This window comes from Platichthys flesus, chromosome 14 (genome assembly GCF_949316205.1).
Source record: "Platichthys flesus chromosome 14, fPlaFle2.1, whole genome shotgun sequence".
NCBI lineage: Eukaryota > Metazoa > Chordata > Actinopteri > Pleuronectiformes > Pleuronectidae > Platichthys > Platichthys flesus.
This window is the reverse complement of record NC_084958.1, coordinates 19,764,010-19,778,071: the sequence shown is the minus strand read 5'-3', so window position 1 is coordinate 19,778,071 and position 14,062 is coordinate 19,764,010.

The window sequence follows — 14,062 nt, the reverse complement described above, 5'->3', positions numbered from 1 at the left end:
ATTCAGTTTACTTGCACTCATTTGTTTGACTTAAAATGAAATCAAAGCTTTTATTGTCCTCATACAACACAACACAATTCTGAGGGCTTCTACTTTCCACAGACAATAACAACAAATAATATAGAAATACAAATGTTTTTTAGTTATTGCACTTATTGAGTGTGGATGGATTTCCTGCACTCCAGCTCTTCCAGCTCTTCCAGCGCTCACACTGCTCTGGTGCTCATGTCAAACATCAGCTCTCGTAGTTCTCCTCTGCTCTTGGTATTTCTTCTTTTGGACTTTGGATTATTCTGTGTGCAACAATCGCACAGCTTGAGCGGTGTAGTGGAAATTCACAATACTCATTCTGATTTGCTTTCATCTGTGAGGACTTTGAATCAGGTAGAATTTGCTCTCTGTTTTTTTCCATGTGGAATTGCTTGTCGAAAGATAATCGATAAACACGTGTCCCTACCTCTGGAAAATATATTTCTTGTTTTTGTTCAACCTCATGTCTGTTTCTTCCCACATACCCCCCCCCCCCCCCCCTTGTTGTACCGTATACACACTGTGCGTTACCATATACTGTCCCCAAAGACTCTCATTCAAAATGTGTTCTGTGGCACTGAAAGCTGATCCGTTCCCCTCCCAGGAAAGCGATGACACAAAGTCACATGGGGAAAAATCATTTCGTAATATTTTTATGGAATTCTTACAACCACATTTTTTAGGGAGACATATTTGGAGCTTCTGCATATTTGTGATTCAGCCAAAGGTTAACGTGTTTGGTTCTTCAGCAGTTTGGTCAGGAACCAAAGTCATGAAGCACAACTGAAGCTCTGAACTTGAGAATGGAGCCAAATAAAAAAAAGACCCACTACTTGTTGAGAAATTTCCTTCATAACTTCATGGTTACGCCAGAAATTCTTTATGGCAATGTGTCCAGTTGTTAATTGGATATTTAATTCTGGACCAAAGTTGTGGACAGAAAAAAAAGACAGAAGAACATTTCCATCCAAAGCTGCTATTACTTATCTCATCTAAAGATTGTGTTACACAAAAAAAATAACATTACCTTTATTAGAAGCCTGTATTGTATAAAAACTCCCTTTTTGTGTCCTATGATTTTCCTAATTGTTGCCTCACACTAATTCTTCCTGAAGGAAACTCATTCCCATACTTTGACGACCTCGTCCACACCCTCACTGCGAGTGGAGATGTGTGCGTGTGTGTGTGTGTTGTGTACAATATATTCATTGTCTCCTTTCTCACCGGGGCTGTACGCGCTTACCTCCTTGACATTCATTTAAATGGTAATCACAGATTCAGTTGCATCAATCATAATCATCACCTCACAGCCCAGGCTCCATGTTTAAGGCACATTCAGTATATATGAGAGAGTGCTACCGATGCTCGCCTCTCATTTTAACAAGGAAGTGAATGAGTGCATATGAAAAATAAATGTCAAATTGCTCCGATTAAATTCAGGTTTTAGGTTTTAATCTCGTTTTTTTCCTCTCCAAAATTATACAACACTGAAAGTCTGAATCATTAGTGACTTATGTTTCCTTTGGACTTCTGGGTATTGGAGTCTTAAATATTTTAATGCTTAGCTATTGCTTTCTTTTGAAGCTACCATCGAGGGGAATGTGTGGGTGCATGTACTTCCATATTCAACCCAACACATGCTTCTGAATGGGATTCAGTCTGGAAAACCTGAGAGTACATTTTCCCCATTTTATTCCTGAATGCCACTATCTAATTAAAACCTAATGAATTAAATACTTTACTCATGAGTACACTTTAAAAATCTGATTTTAAATTGACATCTAAAAAGTCTATTAAGTGACCAAACCTGAGTAATCGTGGAAAAAAGGGGAAACGGCAGGGAGGGTAATCTTCGGAGACAGGGTTGTAATTTTGCTAAGTGAGTCATCAAAGATAGCCATTTAATCCCAGATCTGCCCCAGAAAGGAACAGAGAACTCTTTTGATCAGAGAATGAGGCCAGCTCTGGGCCCTGGGAGGGGAGGGGGACAAAAAAAACAAATCCATTTTGGGGATTGAAGTCAACTCAGGGAATGAGAAGATCACAAACGTTCTATTTGTCAAATCCAAAGTCTGCGTTTATCTAATTAAGTAAAAATATATACACAGAAGAGACGATAGCTGCGTGGTGACCAGGAGTCCAGGAGGATTTCTCTTTAGAAATTCAAATTTTATTCATATTTGAGCCATCAAAAGAAGTAAAAAAAAGAATCTGCCCGATGATTCCAAGAGAGGCTTTTCCACGACAGCAGGGAAACGTTGAGAATCAGTAACAAGTGCAAATTATCATTATTCAACCATCGAAATCCGCGTCCCGCTAATACACACAATCGTCTGTTTATGTTTTCTGTGTGGTCGTGAACATGTTTTATGCCGTTCACTGTTACGCAACCATCTCTCCCTCCACAGAGATATCACAGCTTCGATTGCCGTGCTCCATTATTGAATAGAAGGGGAGAAAAACTGCAGGTGGTTGGCGTTTAATATTTAAGAGGTTCCTCTGGATTCCGGCACCTGCCCTGCATACTGAGGACGGATGTCTCGGCAGACCTGGCCTGTGGACCTCACGGCCTCCGCACCTCCCTGCATCCCACAACCCCCCCCCCCTGCAGCCACCCAACCCGTCCCTGCCGTCACCACAAAGCCCTGGTCTGAACCCAGACACTTTTCCCGTCATGCTTTATTCATTTTCCATAACATGAACATCACAAGTGAGTCTCTGGCCGTCAGCCACTCTCCAGATTCTGGGATTAATGTAAACCCCCGACAAACAAAGAGGATTCAGTGGATCGGTGCTATTTGCATTGTAAGATGAATTCATTGGATCCGTCCACACCCAGGCGACAGCTGCCTGTTCCAGCAGTGACGCCACGTTTTGTTTCCTGTGAAAACAATGCTTCTCTCCGGATGAGGGCCGGAGATCGAGGTGTCCTTGTTCATCTGGGGAAACGTTCATCATGATTCCTGCGCAGTCTTTTCTTTCCCCGACAAATCAACTCCAGACACTTTTTCCCCCCAACATTTTTTGGGGGGGAAGATGTGCCACCACGGTCCCTCAGGACTCCCAATGCTGGAGCGTCTCGGTGTTTGTCCTCTGCGAGTCTCTCGGCGGGGAAGGATGCAATGTTTCATGTCTGAAATGAGAAGAGGTGTCGTGAGGCGTCACTAAATGCACGGGGGCTGCGTTTGATTGCTTTGCTCTGCCACGAGGGGCTGTTCTCGTGTCTGTTTGGTGCCGATCACTTGCCGCCGGTTCGCCTCATCATAAATAATGCAGTCCCCACCCTGCCCACCCAACAAACACCTAAACGAAGAGAGGCTGCATTGCAGATTCGCGGAATGAGAAAGGTTACTTCAAGGAGCGAGGCGAACCTGAATGAAGAAACAACAGGGAAGCGTTTGATGAGGCGTAGGGCGGTGTTTACAAATATGTGTACTCTTGTTGGAATGATGTGTGTGTTGGTGTCGGCACGCTGGTGGGCACTTGTACTTGCTGGTGTGGGTGGAATAGATAACAGGTACCATATATATCAGGGGTAGTATGGAGCGAGAACAGAGGAGCTCCACGGGGGGATACGTAAGCCTGTAAAATACAGTAGCTCTATCTCCCAAAATATCACTTTTTGGGGAGGAAGAGGAGATTGGTAGAAGAAAAATATGCGATGACAGTTATCTTCCACATAAAAGTCAGCTCAAGCAATGCTCCCAAAAAAAAACACAGAAAAGGCTGAGACATTTCAACAATGGAGAATGTGCTTCCCGTCTACTTTTAATCACCGGAGTTTCTGATGAAATATCTTAGCTGGAGGCGTCTGAAGGCCTCTTAATACCGAGAGTGAAGACAAACCAACTGTTCCCTGACCGCAAAACACCAGCGAGCGGCTCAATGCACGAACAGGTGTCGTAATAAACGTCCTTTCACAGATTTCCACATGTTTCTGAGTGTCTAATAACTCATTAAATCTGCCGTTATAAGTGTTATTAAGTCATTATTGAAGGGTAATGAGTTTAACCATAATAAACCAGTTCTTAATGCAAATAGAGGCTTTAATTAAGGTCACAGACTTCACACTTTCTCTCAGCTGCCATTTTATTACTAACACATCGTGAATAGAAGGTTCATGCAATTGTCAAATGTTAATAAAGTGTTACTTAATGTAGATTAGAACAAATGCAGCACCTTTTTAATGAAGCTATGATGATTGCGCTGAAAACCTATGGATCGCATATATACACAAAGCAAGCTGAGAAAAACCTGACAATGCAAAAATAATTAACCATGAACCATTATTCATCCCCCATACAATTTAAAAAAGTCCCTTCATAGATAACTGTACAGATGGTTTAGTCATAGAAGGGTAGGACTGAGCTCTATGGACAAACTCTATCTATCTTTTTTTGTGTCAGGTTATATTGTGATATCAATATATTTCAGGATTTCATTTTCTGCTAAATCAATTTAGAAACTGGTTAAAGTTGAATTAACCACGAATTAATGTCTGCTTGTATCAAATCCAATAAATTAAAGTTTTTCATCAGAGACAGAGAAAAAGATATTCAACACAAACTTAATCTTTTAATCTGTCACATGTTCCATCCACTGACATGGAGGAGGGGTGCGTTATGTCCTCTACAGGCCATCTAGAGGCCCCTGCGTCACTGTTTAGCTATATCTTTATTTCTATTACGTATATAAGACCTAAAACAAAGTGGTCGACAGACAGGAATCAAAAAGAGGAAGAACCATGAGAACCTGAGGAAGGAGATGAACATGTGACTCTGCACTGAGAGTCCTGGGGAGACAGTGGGAGCAGGAAAAACCCTTTTATTCCTTGAGCTGAGTTTCTCGTTCCTCCCGATGGTTCAGCAGCTTTAACAACCGAGTTCAGTTTGAGTCCCTGTTGCCCCCCCCCCCCCCCCCCCCCCCCCCCCGACACGTTAACCTCAGTGAAGAGCAGTTTACACATGGGTGAGTGAATGCCTGACCGAGCGATCACACTCACAAATCAACACTGTGTTTTTTTTGTTTTTTTTTACCTCGTATATATATGCTAACCTATACCGAGTCGATACCCTCTAACTGCACCTGGGCATTAACAAGCAGCCTCCGCCATAAAATATGTAACCCTCAATCAAAAGGAGATTAGCTAGAGGTCAATGGCTGCTTTGTCGGGCTGCCAATGGTCCATGTTGGAAATAATGAACCGCTCAGAACATGACAGACACAAATAGCATGATGTATGGGAGGAGCACACTCGGCGCCGACTGTGTGGGCTTAATTGATAGTCGGGTGATTAATAAGGCACAACACTAGAATACTCCCATCAATGAATAGCCTTGTGATTGTGGGACGACACACAGAGAGATGCAGGTAGTGGCCAGGGAAGAATAACGAGAGGACTCGTGGAATTTTAATTAATGACAGTGGTGATGTTGGTCTGCTGAGCGTTCGCTGGTTGGTTCCACTGAATGCCTTCACAAGACGTACTCATCTCTGTAATATAATCCAGATTCACGGATAATTGGTTCTGGGATGTTTTCCATCCACGTCTGCCTTCTGGAAAGCAGGCTCGCGGTTACACATCTTCTGAAAAACCTTCACGACCTGAGTTTTGAGCCAAGAAGCAAAATCTTGGCCTGATTCATCCAATTGATTTTCATTCTTATTTCCCCTGACAACAAAAAAAAAAAGAAAAAGATGTGGTTTAATAAACTTTACAATATACGCTCCAACAACCGCTGCCTCCCTCGGGAACCGGGAATTAAACCACCGCAAATGTCATCGTGGCAAAGATCAAGACACGGAGATATTTAAGTATCATGGTCGTTCACATTAGTATGAAGCCCCTGTCGGCTGTAGAGCGCTCAGCAGGAAGTCCACCAGCGCTCTTCTCTTAAACGTCTACACCTTTTATATTGGACATATCAGAGCCGATGCTTTAACGACAGCAGAAGTTTAAACAATGCAAAGCTTCCTCCAGTCTATTAGCTCGTAGATTATTCTTCTTCTCCTCCGGAGCCGCCGGTAGCTACCTCTCACTTTCGAGCTTTGATTTTCTTCGTCATGGATGCACTTTTCATTCAGTCTGTCGTGAACACTGAATGATCCTGTGGCAAGTGTGAGCTGTGCACCGTACATACGGGACCCAGCGATGTACTTCAGCAGCAGCATCTCCTCTGTGGATTGAAACAGGAGGGCAGGGGAAATAATCGGAATCCGTCAATTGGCCCGTTGTTCACATTCATCATCTCGTTCCACGTGAAATTGTATCCTTGATCCTAAAAGAACCCCCCTTTCTATCTCCGCTCAACTATTAAGGAGGGCCGCTGATGAGCTGATTTGTTGTTACGGCTCAGAATGACTCGTGCCATCCATCATGTTGTGAAATGTAGCACATCTCGCGGAGAGGTTGGCGGGTTGCCCACCGCTCTCAAGGCTCCAGCTGCTCGGCTGCCCTGGTTTCGGTGCAGCTGAGGTGCCACCCGCTTGTTCGCTTACCTGGCAAAGAACGGGAACGTACCTCCCACACAATGAGACCTTCTGATTCCAGAGTCCAGGGGTTCAAAGATGACAGTCTTATCTAATGTTCTCAATTCAATTCAAGTAAATTCAATTTATTTGTGTAGAGCCAAATCATAATATAAATTATATACATAAAATATAGTCGCAATAAAAGTACAATAAAAAGGAATAAAAGGAATTAAACAACACAGTAGCACCAGAGTTACAAATGTTAAAATTGCTTCCCTGGAAAAATATGTTTTTTTTTATGTGACTCCCACGCATTAAGACTTTTTGATCCCTGATTCCGGAGGTGATGACAGTCTTGCGTTCTTCCTGTCTATGTATCTCGAAAGTAATTCCAGCCATGAGGTATATAAATGAACAATCTAACCTTATATGTGTTTAAGGTTGTGTCAGTGGCACTCGCAGGACTGAAATAAACGCAACCAATCATGTCATTCGGTCCAAATGAAATGATTGGTGATAGCCCTGCCTGCACGCACCAGGCCCCGTGCTCTCACTGCGCATGAGAGGAGTCTTCACGAGACCCAGAGACGATAGCAAGAAGATAGCGAGCGGGTCACAGAAGACTTGAGATTTCGTACATTGCCGGTGAGTGCACGCTCATGAGTTTTGGGGGCGTAGCTTAAACAAGAGGAAAGTCTACAGCGTTGATTTCAAAGAACTAAGAGTTCCAGTGGACCTGCAGTTCTCCGGGAGCTTGTTCCACGAATGTGTAGGATAGAAACTGAACGCTGCTTCTCCAGGTTTGGTTCTGACTCTGGGGAAAGACAGCAGACCTGCTCCAGTCGACCTGAGGGGTCTTCATAACGGAGCAGGAGATCAGAAATATATTTTGGCCCTGAACCATTCGGGGCTTTATAAACCAACAGCAGGAGTTTGAGGTCCATTCGTGGACAGACAGGGAGCCAGGGTAAAGAGCTAGTAGCCATTATGTTATTTTTCTCTCTGGCAACCTGGAACCTGCACAGTGCACGCTCACATGCACATCCCTGATTGACAAGACCAAAGAACAAGAGCTGGTGAAGTTACTGACAAGGCAGGTCAAAACTTTTTAGTGTTTAAACTTTAACACTAGCCAACGGTCTGTCTATGTTAATTATATGATATAACAGAGTAAAGTAGTAACTTCAGTCTGTGTTCCAATACACCAAAGAAGTAAATAAGGATGTTTACACACTTACATGTCTTAAATGAGCATTACTTTCCCCGACACACACACACACACACACACACACACACACACACACACACACACACACACACATACTCACCCACGGACACACTGCAGAGCTTGATCTAATTCCAGAGTGTGTTTCCTGAGTCTCCCATCTCCTTCCTGATCACTTCCAGCTCCGAGCTGCACTGCGGTGGCTTCGGCACAACTCTCCAGAATAAAAGTGTGGTAATGAATCACTCAAATTCCACATCTGTGCCTCACACGGTGAGGATGCACTGTCACATGCCACCACACAGACGTCACCTTTAGATTGTCATTTAAAGGTGACGTCTCACTCCGATTATCAGCCGTCGTCTGTGACACAATCAACCCACACTCAACAATGTGATGTTTGTTGTGCTCGGTGAGTTTTGCTTTAATTAAAGCCAGGAGCACTCTGGGGATCTTTATGTAAATCACCAATAAAAGCAACTTTTCGGTTCACTTTGACAGTTAATTGGGAAGTTATCTAATATTTATATCCCCTCTAATTGCATGCCATAATTACAACCTTGGCCTTAAGAAAGACTTTGGAATAAATTGAATTAATTTGGCAGCCGTAAGTTGCGCCTGCATGCTGATTCTCTCTGCCCCACCTCTGGAGAAAGACCCGATTAACTAATAAAACCTAAACCAGACAGAAAGGCGTCATGAGAAGCCCACAGCCGGATGGGAAAGAACCAAAGTTTTATTGCGAATCCCAGAGCACGCGTGAGGAAGATCTCGATCCACATGAGGGTTGATGGTTGAGAAGTGGCTCGATGGACTCATTCTTTCTCCCCATCTTATCTCTGTATGTCTCAATGTTTCTTTATCCTCTCTCTATATCCGTCTCCTTTTCCTCTTTCTCTCGCCTGCTCACACACACATGCACACGTACAGGGCCGCTGATCCCGTCCCCCTCTGTGGGCTTCCAACATGCAGGTGGGGTCACGGATGATTAAAGCAGTGGCGGGTGGACTCCACTTTGAAACTATCAATAGACCCCCGGGAGCCGAATCAAACAGAAAGCCCTCCATCTCTGTCAACCGAGCTTGCGGTGGCACCGAGGGAGAGGACATGCAGAGGGTGAGAGGGCAGGCTCCACCTCTCTGTCCCCCTCGTACGCTGAAGCACTCTGCTGAGAAGGGAAGAAGAAAAAAAAGCAAGGAGCTGCTATATGGAGGGATTCCTGACACTCTGATGTGATTTCAAGCGCGCTTTGTGGATTCATTCGGCTGACCCCACAGCCTTTGACCAGAGGGGGCTCTGGCGAGAGTGGGGAGAGCCGTCTCCTGCAGCCTTTTTTACTCCCACCATCCTGAACCAGTGTGACATCAATATTCATTGAACTCTGGTCTAAAAGCTGTGGCTGCACCGGTGTTAATTCAATCAATGAAAATAGGAAAAGCAAAGAAGGATGACTGAAAGGTCACTTGTTTACACAATGATTGGGTCAAAGGTGGATTTAGGATTGTTTAACTTATTTATTACATTTAAACTAATTGCTGGTTTAATTGTCAGCCGGATTTTGTAAAAACTACAGAACAGATTTCCACGAAAGGAGGCATGGGACACGCAAATCAGGAAAAAGGGCAAGATTCCGATATTTTACTTTCTTTAACATTGCGAGATGCAGGCATGAATCTTAGTGCAAATAAAACATATATTTAGGGGAGTGATATCCATGTGACATTTGGTGAGGATTCATGCAACCAATTGTCATCCTACAGGCTGATATCAGCATTTCACTCACAGATCTGCTGCAGAGCTTCAGCTATTTATCTATCTATCTATTTATTTATCCATCAACGCATTAATCCATCCCTCTATCTATCTACCATCTACTATCTATCTATCTATCTATCTATCTATCTATCTATTTATCCATCAATGCATTAATCCATCCCTCTATCTATCTACCATCTACTATCTACCATCTACTATCTATCTATCTATCTATCTATCTATCTATCTATCTATCTGTCTGTCTGTCTGTCTGTCTGTATGTCTGTCTGTCTGTCTGTCTGTCTCTATCTATCTATCTATCTATCTATCTATCTGTCTATCTATCTATCTATCTATCTATCTATCTATCTATATATATATCTATCCACCCATATATATATACCTACCTACCTACCTACCTACCTACCTACCTACCTATCTATCTATCTATCTATCTACCTACCTACCTACCTACCTACCTACCTACCTATCTATCTATCTATCTATCTATCTATCTATCTATCTATCTATCTATCTATCTATCTATCTATCTATCTATCTATCTATCTATCTATCTATCCACCCATCTATCTATCTATCTATCTATCTATCTATCTATCTATCTATCTATCTATCTATCTATCTATCTATCTATCTATCTATCTATCTATCTATCTATCTATCTATCTATCAACCTACCTACCTACCTACCTACCTACCTACCTACCTACCTACCTATCTTTCTATCTGTCTATCCATCCTGCTCAGCATCAGAATGAGGGAGCAGAGTGGTGGCTGTGAGTGTCAGGGTGGTAAGGCAGTATTTCCAGGAGGAATGATTTAATGGAAATGTCAAGAGCAGCAGTTGCTCCAAGCAAAGGCTGAACCCTCTGATACAATGTGAGACACTAACCTCGGTGGGGATGAGAGACTTGTTGTCATTCAGCTCCGTTCTCTCCCCCCGACCAAAATCTGCCTTTATCAGAACAGAAACAGCATTGTCACTTTTTAATGGGATGACAGGTCTTTCATTGCATATTAATTTGCCCAGAAATCGATACCGGCTGCGGTGCTGTTTGGGGGAATTTGAATCGCTTAGCTGCTTAGTTTACATTCTGCAAAAAGGAGTAGGGAGAAGACTGGAGATTAGATTTGTCTGTGCTGGGTATATGGTTTCTGAAAGTGAGTAACGATGGCATGAAGCAAATTTAGAAGGTCAAATTGACCCTTTTAAAGATAAGCTTTTTCATTCCAATGGGTCTAATGTTAGATTTTAAGATGAAATAGAAGAATGTTGGTTGTGAGAAAGAAAGAAATGCATGAGTAAACATTAGAGAATGAGGGATAGAGGGGAAGGATGGACTGTATTTCACTATAATAAACTACGTTCATCAGCATCAACTGTTTTAAAAACATATTTTTGAATGAGGAACATTTCATCGTGTTCTCTGAACAAACCCAGAAGGTGCTGAAGTTTGGGAGCTGTCCGGGGTGCTGAAAACGAGGAGGTTTCACATGACGGTTCAAAATCTGTTAAACGTGACAAAACTGGTGTGTTTCTGCAGATCTGTTTGCTCCTTTTACATTTCTCCTTAAACGGTTTGCAAACAGGGGAGAAAAGGAGGAAAGAGCAAAAGGGCTTCTGTGCTGGAAGTGGAAAGAAAACACTCCCTCCGCACGCCCATATAGAAATATGAATGAAAAGAAAAGCAGGGGTTATTGTACAAGTCGGTTTTTTTGAGGCTCTGGTGGCATCGACATGGGACACGGTCTGCTCGATTACTGCGGTGACCTTCGGCTGGGTGCGGCTGCTCTTATCGTGCGATCCACACCAGTTGTCATTACGGCACAATTAAAATGCGCGTTCAAAGCGACCTGTCAGCGCGGCTGCTCGCCGGGCTGCGTGGCACCCTGTAGTGGAGAGGGTGACATATGTGACTCCTCGCCAAGGGAGCCCGGTGCACGCACCTTCTCTCCAGCTATTCCTGCAGCTCTGGCGGCGAGATTCACCGAATAATTAAACCAAGAGGAGTTTTCATTTTTTTCCTTTTCCATTTCTTACCCCCCTCAAGCGCACTTTCAGTCTCTCACCTTTTCGGATGAAAGGTAAGATCTTGTTTTATTTGTTTTCCGAAAGCTGTTGAAGCACTACTGTAGTGATAATAATCTCTGTCCTCGGGCAAACAACCAAATGATATTGTATTTTCAAACACTGGTTCTTTCTTCGTCTGAGAATCTGTCCTTGCTGCATCCTGATCGTGTTCTACTGTGGATTCCTGCCCTGAGCTCCCGCCTCTGTGAAGTTGCTTTTAGATTCGTTTCTCTCCTAATGCCTCATTTATGGCGATGATAATAAAAACTCACAGAGTTTACTCATATTTCGTATTTGCATGGCGTTAAGAAACACTTGACATCAGTGCGTCTGGAGCTCGCATCTGTGAGAGACTTCTTCGGCTGCACAGCAGTTATCGAGCAACTTTAAATAGAATGTTGCACCTTAGAGTCGCTGGAAAATACGCCGAGTCGTCCCATGCAAGAGTTTGTAATTATTTCCCAAACTGAGATAACTGAAATAACTCCAGTGCTTCACTCGCCTCTCGGAAAAAAATACTCTAAATATGTGGCTCATTAACGGGAATTCAGCAGGCGCGTAAAACGAAAGGCTGAAGCTGAGATTCACTAACCAGTCGGTGTTCTCTTTAGGACCCGTCGGATCGCTCACATGTATCTGGACTCTGGCTCCGTTTAGAAAAGATTTCTTATCTCCCTCTCTCTCTCTCTCTCTCTCTCTCTCTCTCTCTCTCTCTCTCTCTCTCTCTCTCTCTCTCTCTCGCTCTCTCGCTCTCTCTTCCTTTCCCGTCTTCAACTCGAGCTGAGAAACGACTCGAGTTGACCCAAAGAGTTTCTCCCCGGATGTGTTTTCGCACGCGCTGATGGACTTTAATGACCCTCAGACCTCCGTGAATCCAAAGTCTTTGTCGTGCGCCATTCCGATGAACGCTGCGCCAAAGGCAGCGCTGCGTAAAGTCAACCCGCTCGCGTGCGAAGCCGGACGGAACTCGTCGGCGTTAGTAAGCAGACAGAGTGAAAGTGTGAACGTTAACGATTGTCGTTAGGAGCAGAAGCTGGTTTAGCGAAAGACAAAAGTTGAAAAGGAAAGTTGGGACGAAGGGAGAACCTCGTGTTGTCCGTACGAATGCGCGCTTCCTGCGCACACGTCGCCTTCACTACAATCTGGTGGGAAACCAGAGGAGCACTTGGGAGAGAAGTGAGAATCGTTCTGCAGCCACGCTCGGTAGATAACTTGTTGAATGAGTTCGTCCCAGGAGCAGATTCACGCGTGAGTATTGTTGCGTTTTGAGCTTTCGGGTTGTGCATTTTTCATCCCCCTTTTGGCTCATCATCGCTTGTATGACGATGACAGATGTGACAGAACGAGCAGGAGCAGGGTAATTAGAGCGGTCTGTTTCATGGGCGGGTCGTTAACAGTAATCAGGTCTGAAGTGAAAATTAATAAGGAATGAGCGGCTGATATGAAACAGAATAAAACACAGCACAGTTTATCCACCACGTCTCCCCGGTTCCGCCTCTTTACGGAGTTTAATGAGGAGACTGTGTTTGGCGAGATGTGGGAGCTCGTAAATCTGGATTTGCGTCGTGTGCAGTTAATGTGAAGCTGCCGTTGTGTTAAACGTGTTCTCATTAGCACGAGTCGTTTTTCACGTGAAACAGTGTCAGTTTAACCTGTTGCGCATCAGATCAGTAAAGTCACATGTGTGCCTCGCCTCTGCGCAAAATGTGACCCAGAAGAAATAGACAAAGGTTAATTATCCAAACCACAGCACGTGCTTGCTCTCTTTGCATCGCAATTCCAATCTGGTGTTTGACCAAATCAAATGTAGAATTCTCGGACCTTTGCTCGGGTTCTCCGTCCTGAGATTCTGACTGCATGAATGTTACATGTCCTGGATTTTAAATATTCGCAACATGCTCTGCATTTTTTGCATTTACGTCGTTCTGGAGTGGAACTTTGAATAATGCATGGCTGCAGATTTACGTGGCCAGTGGTGTAAGGCTGGCTGGACTCCGTACAGAGGGACCCTCACATTTTCACAACCACATCTTCTGTGGGGGGGAAAGCTCTTTGCAGGAAAGCACAGCCTGCCTTTGTGGTCAATAAGAAAGCGAAGTAATGGAGCTTCAGTTTCCCAGGTCACAGGTGCAGCCTTGAGACAATAATTGTATGTTTTATGTACTTACAGATCCAGAGCAGGGCGGTTGCTATTCAGAGAGAGAGAGAGGGGGACAAAGAAATAGAGTGGGGAGGAGAAATAGCAGAGCTGGGAGGTTGAATGAGGGACCGAGAGAGAGGGAAGAATGAAGGAGAGCAACACAATCAGAGGAGAAATTACGTGCCAGTACAGACATGCTTGTGTTTGCCAGTTGATCCCACTGTGACTCACATGGCAGGGTTGGTCCTTGGCTCGGGGAACGTTGGAAGCATTAACCAGTTTATTGTTGCACTCATCAAGCAGCCACAAAGCATCAGTCTGCTCACACTGGCAGCGGATCAGGAGTTAT